This window comes from Myotis brandtii, unplaced genomic scaffold (genome assembly GCF_000412655.1).
Source record: "Myotis brandtii unplaced genomic scaffold, ASM41265v1 scaffold3, whole genome shotgun sequence".
Lineage (NCBI taxonomy): Eukaryota > Metazoa > Chordata > Mammalia > Chiroptera > Vespertilionidae > Myotis > Myotis brandtii.
Window position 1 is genome coordinate 1,324,426 of NW_005361457.1, and position 6,360 is coordinate 1,330,785.

General features: G+C 44.6%; 1 long non-coding RNA gene across 1 annotated transcript in view; it reads right to left on the reverse strand.

The window, feature by feature from the left end:
• Positions 1-6,360, reverse strand: part of LOC106726656 — a 22,861-nt gene that overhangs the window by 13,652 nt on the left and 2,849 nt on the right. The window contains exon 2 of the long non-coding RNA XR_001362727.1: positions 3,415-3,479. This is a non-coding gene — a long non-coding RNA (uncharacterized LOC106726656). The remainder of the gene's footprint in view (positions 1-3,414; positions 3,480-6,360) is intronic.

The following is a 6,360-nucleotide window of genomic DNA, read 5'->3' on the forward strand; positions in this document are numbered from 1 at the left end:
GATCGCTGGCTGGCTCCTCCCCGGCCCAAGCCTAAAGCCTCTGGCCAAGGCGTTAGGCCTGGACTGGGGACCCCCAGCTCCCGCCTCAGCTGATCGCTGGCTGGCTCCGCCCTGGTTCCCCACCTCCGCCGCCATCAACAATCGCTGGCTGGCTCCTCCCCGACCTAAGCCTAAAGCCTCTGGCCAAGGTTTTAGGCCTGGGCCAGGGCACCCCCAGCTCCCCTCCACCGCCGCCATCTATGATCGCTGGCTGGCTCCACCCCGGTTCCCCCTGCCATCACCGCCATCAACCATCGCTGGCTCAATGATCGCTGGCTGGCTCCTCCCTTACCCAGGCCTAAAGCCTCAGTCTGTGGCTTGGAGCCGACATATGCAAATTAGCCGCCATCTTGGTTGTCAGTTAATTTGCATATACTCACTGATTAGCCAATGAAAAGGGCAGCGGTTGTATGCTAATTACCATGTTTCTCTTTTATTAGTGTAGATATATATATATATATATATATTTCCTTTCATCAGATAATCAGCAACCCTTGAGGCAGCAGAAGACAGGAGTCCAGACCTGATTAATGGTCACACAGAGCCTGGGCCTCTGGGAGGCTAAAGATAACATCTTGACCTAAGTTATGTTTCAGCTCCTAGGCCCTAAGGTGGAATGGCCACATACCTACTTTCCCGTGAGACCAGACAGAGGGACACCAGAACAGACCTCAGGGCTGTTCTCAAGACCTGAAGAAATGATTCATTATCCTTACTGTACCTTCAACCAATCAGCTCCCAACGCAACCTGAGCCCCTAACCCACAGTGACTTGTGATTTTGCCATGTATCATCTGTAACCTACACACCAGTGTGGAGTTCAGGCTTTTGAGCACTAGTGTCACGTTCTCCTGGATGAAACCATTCATAATAAAGCAGCCAATGTTTCTCCACTGCAGCTCTCAGTGTCTTGTGTTTGTCTCTGCCAGTGCCAGGTGCACGAACTCTTGCAATTCGGTAACAATATTGCACCTAAGTGCTCAATAATTGTTGAATGAAGAAAATGTATTATATTTAACTATGTGTTTATATTTAGCGATTATCAGTTAAAAGTTGCATCTGATATAAATATAAAAAATATATATTATGTAAAGCAAGAGTTGTGTCAGTCATAATACATAAGACAACAATATGCCACCAACATTACCAGTCTCAGAAGAAACATGATCACACAGGTCAGGCCAAATAACTGCTGCTAAACGAAGAAATCTACCAGGAGGTCACGAGGTGGCCAGAAGCAGAGTGAACAGCTTAGGCAAAGAAGGCAACGAATACACTGAGTCCTCAGCACTGCATCCTCACCTGAGCTTCTTAGAAATCCAGGCTCTGGGTCCATGGGACTGACTCAGCCTTTTTCTTTTTTTTTTTTAATCTTTATTGTTGAAAGTATTACATATGTCCCCTTTCTTCCCCATCGACCCCCTCCAGCCCATCCCTGCCCCCTGCCCCAGGCCCTCACCACCCCACTGTCTGCGTCCATGGGTTATGCTTATATGCATACAAGGTCTTTGATTGATTACCTCCCAGCCACCCTCCCCCACCTTACCTCTGAGATTCCACACTCTGTTCCACGCTTCCATGTCTCTGTGTCCACTCCGTGCATCAGTTTATTTTGTTACTTAGATTCCATGTATGTGACTCAGCCTTTTTCACCTGTCCTCTTGAGTTTAAGTGAAAATAACCCTTCTCTTCTGAGCCCTGATCAGTGAGCTAATCGCACAGCTCAAGTGGGCGCTTTGGACCTTTCAGTGGGCAAGAGACAGTTTTCAGAGAATGGCAGTGGTCCGGAAGAGAGAGCTTTCAAATTCTAAACGAGAAATGCCACTAGCAGAATGGGTGAGTTTTGGCAAGTCGTGTTTTCTGGCTTTACCTGATGAGTATGAATTATGAAAATAGCCCAGTCGTCACAAGATTGAGGACAAAGTGAGATAATAACCAAAAAAAGCCAACAACAACAAAAAATTAAGAAGTGCAATAAACTATAAAATGTGTAAACCTTAAAATAAATGTATTACCTTTACTCCTGGTGATTAAGTAAACATTTTACAATAAAGCCAGCCTTCAGAGCAGATAGAAATTAAGTAATTTCACAACAGTCTGTGGCATAGAGGAAAAACCTTTTGTCTGGTTCAAAGAGCTTAACCTGAAGCTGACAACAGAACTCCCGCCTCCTTACCTAGCTCTTACCTATTTACCCATCTCTGATTAGAAGACAAGAAACTTGGGTAAAGGTGAACAGCCAGCCAACAAGTGCTCTGTGCTTTTCTGCATATCAAAGAAGTCCTTCCCTCGGTTGGTATTTGTGAGGGAGAGACCTGGCAGTCCAGGCAGGCTGCAACATGTGGGATCCCTGCAAAGCTCCACGGTCTACTGTGCTGTATCCATCTCTTTCTGTCTAGAATTTGCCATCTTGCTGGCAATGATCAAAAATTAATGCAGGACCCTAAACTGTGATCTCAAGGATAAGATCCATGTGGTGCTGTTTTGCATCCTCAGTTCACAGCAGAACACCTAGAATGCAGTAAGTGCTCAATAAGTGTAAGAAGCAGGACAAGGCTCGAGAACACGGGAGACGTGATTTCCATTTCATGACTGGTATTCTTTGACGTGTCTGTTCAGCTGCATTTATCTGCCTCCCATCACAATCACTGCCAAATGAAGCTTTGAAAACTTAGATAATTTCTTCCCAAAGTCTCTATTTTAGCAAACAATCATGTTTAGTGACATATCCTTTTCTATGTTGAAAATGTGCAAATATAATATGTACTTAGGTTTTGAAGATTCACTGACACAAGTGAATATTGTTAAATAAATGAACACGTGTGAATCTATTTAAGTCATTGTACTGAACCAAGCCAAGATTTTCAGGTTAAGGTAGCCATGAATATGGTGTTAACAACTGGAACAGGTGTGGTCTTGCCTAACTTCAATATCTAGAAACATGTTCCAACAGTCCCCAGGAATATCTTTGTATTCCATATTTATTCTCCTATTACCTAACCCTAATTTTCTTCTATTCTCACACCAGACAGCAATCCTTTCCACATAGCTGCATTTGTACAAATGAATAGCCATTTACTAATTTATAAAGAAATCCAGTAGGAAAAATGGGGTAAAGATAAATAAATGTACAGGAAAAAAGGAAATATGAAATGACTGTATAGATTGATGATTAAAATAAAATGCATAATAAGAGAAGGGAGGGAGTGACTGGGAAGGGTTTAGAAATTGATACTAAAACTATAAACAGAATTGATCTCTCTTCTTATTAAATCTGCAACTACAACTCATTCAAATTAGCTTAAATCTGAGAATGTAGGAGGTAACACAGTGTAGCACAAATGAGCTTTGGCATCAAGTGGAAATGATTCCATACCTTGGCTTCTGACGTATCAGCTGAGAGCTTGAACAGGCAACTTTTCTGAGCCTAAATTTCAATATCTGTTCAAAAAAAATAAGGAAACAGTTATGTCAATTACTAATATATGCGAAGTGCACAGCTAATAAGTAGGTGCTCAATAAGTAATGTCCATTCACTGAAATCATCCCTCTTCACAAAGTCTCTAAGTCACCAGTACACATAATCATTGCATTGGACTATCATTATTCAAAATAAGCTAGTTCCTTTGAAAACATAATGGAATCAACTGGGGAGGGGAAAACATTTGTTTCCCTGGAGCACTCCAGGTGAGGCGCTGGCAGGCAAAGATTACAGGAAGGGAGGTTTCTGATTTGACTATTGCTTCAAGTGTAATTTCATTTTTTAGGCAAACTTTTCCAAAACAACTTGTTACTTTAAGTTTTATGAATTAAAAAAAATTTATTTAGGAGCCCTACCCAGGGAAATCTCAGAAATAATGCCTAGCTGGTGTGGCTCAGTGGTTGTGCCTCGACCTATGAACCAGAGGTCGCAGTTCAATTCCAGGTCAGGGTACATTGGTATTGTACCCTGACCTGGAACAATAGGAGGTCAGTAGGAGGTCCCCAGTAGGAGGAGGCAGCTGATCTGTGATCCTCTTTCATCATTGATGTTTCTGTCTCTCTCTCTCTCTCCCTCTCCCTTCCTCTTTGAAATATATATATAAAATAAAGAGGTAATATGCAAATTGACCATCACGCTGTCACAAGACGGTGGCACCCACAGCAGGGGTGGAGCCGGCTGTTCCGTGCACCTGCCGCCGGAGTCCCCTCAGCCTTGCCGGGGGCCTCGGGTCCTCCAGCACCCCTCACTGACTGACAGCTCACCCAGGCTCCTCCAACGAGCTTCCCATCCTTCTCTTCCTCCCTCCCCCGAAGCTGAAGCCTGACTGTGGTGCCCAACAAATTGGAAGTTATAACTCATGTCATTGAGAGTAACCTCCATTCCTCAGCTGGGGCCAGCCACTCTGCATGCCTGCCACCGGAGTCCCCTCAGCCCCACCAGGGACCTCGGGTCTTCCTGCATCCCCCACTGACTGAGGCACAGGCAAGCTTCAGATGGTGGCTGCCCAGCTGCCCAGGGCCGGCCCAAGGCTCAGGTGTGATGGGGATGTCGCCTTCCCCTGATTGCCAGGTCGCCTCCCACCCCTGAGGGCTCCCAGACTGTGAGAGGGGGCAGGCCGGGCTGAGGGACAACCCCCCCTCCCCACTCCAGTGTCTGAATTTTTATGCACCGGGGCCTTTAGTATATATGTAAAACAATAAATATATTTATACATATAAAGCTTCAACTGAGGCAATATTTCCTGGTGAAAAATAAGAGGTCCAAGAAACTCCATGAACTGAAGAAAGGGCCTGAAATTAAAATTAATAACATAAAATTATATGAAGAGCCACCAGGCAGAGGTGCCAAAAGAAACTTTCCTGATACCTATGTGACTCCCCAGAAATCAGATTATGAGAAAGAGGAACTAAAGGAGTATAGTTAAAAGAGTTTTGTAAAGACAGACAATAGGGCAGATTTCCAGGATGATCCCCTAACAGGGCATATTCAAACAAGTTTACACACTCCATTTGATGATCTTTCTACATTTGCCCACAAGTACTAAGAGTCACCTTCTGCCTGTCCATTTGCTCTTCCTGCTGTTTAAGCAATATATGGAAAGAATTGCTAAATTTGGAACTTTAGTATACAACAAAAGAAATTAATTAAGAAAGAAAAGAAGAGTTATATAAAGTAAATTATAGATATATGCATCCAAATATTTTTCACCTTTGTACTGTCAGTCAACCTCCCTACCTTCACCTGCCCTCCACACCTACTGGGGATGAGAATCACTTTAGCTAAACTCAATGTCAGTCCTGTTTCCTCATTATTTTTACCTGTCCTTACTCAAATGATTCCCCTCTTGGATTCCAAACTGGTCCTTACCATTAGATTATGCGAACCCAAGACCAAATACTCCCACAACTTACTGTCTGCATGGTCATGACTTTATTTTTTGGTTGCCTTGGTTAACGTGACTTTACTATTCCACTGTCTTCATCAGCACAACTTTACTATTCCAGGAAGCTCTGGCCCAGGACATAGAGGCTTACCATTTATTCTGAATACTTTTCAAAACCCTAACCTCCAAACCCTGACCAGGCTGTGTCCACCAATCCTAAACTATCTATATATATAAAAGCCTAAGCAACCGCTATGACTGGATGACCAGACAACCAGAGGACAAGCCAGTAGCTATGATGCACACTGGCCACCAGGAGGCAGATGCTCAATGCAGGAGCTGGCCCCTGGTTGTCAGTGCACTCTCAACCTCCCACAGTCCCTCCCCACAACCTGGCCAGCCCTGATCAGGACTGGGCAAGACGGCCCCAATCAGCCCCAATCATTGGCCAGGCCAAGGGACCCCACCCATGCACCAATTTGTGCACTGGGCTGCCAGAGACCAATTCCAACATGACAGCAGGGCTGCATCTGGGAATGGCTGAAGGCATTTCCCCAAACCTGAATAGGATACATTAAATTGATTTCTTGGCTGCCAGACAGCTAAAGGGCATCTTAATCTACATGTTATTGCCTCCTACTGGCCAAACACCTGAACAGCCATAGGCTAATTCCCCCATTCTGACAATGGACTCTGTACGAAACCCTGACCCTTTGAAGTGTATATCTCTGCCTCGCCTCAGGACAAGTTGTGTTAATAAAAAGCATGGGGTCTTGAGACGAGGAGACCTGAGACCTTAGACCTAAGACCTTAGACCTTAGAACTTAGCTCCTTTAGCTAAGCACCTCTGACCCCCAAATGCCTTTCAAAATTATGCTTCGTCTCTGGACTCCTATTAATCTACGCACAGCCTTCTCCAGACTCCTGAACCCTTCTTGATGCTGGGACAAGAACCC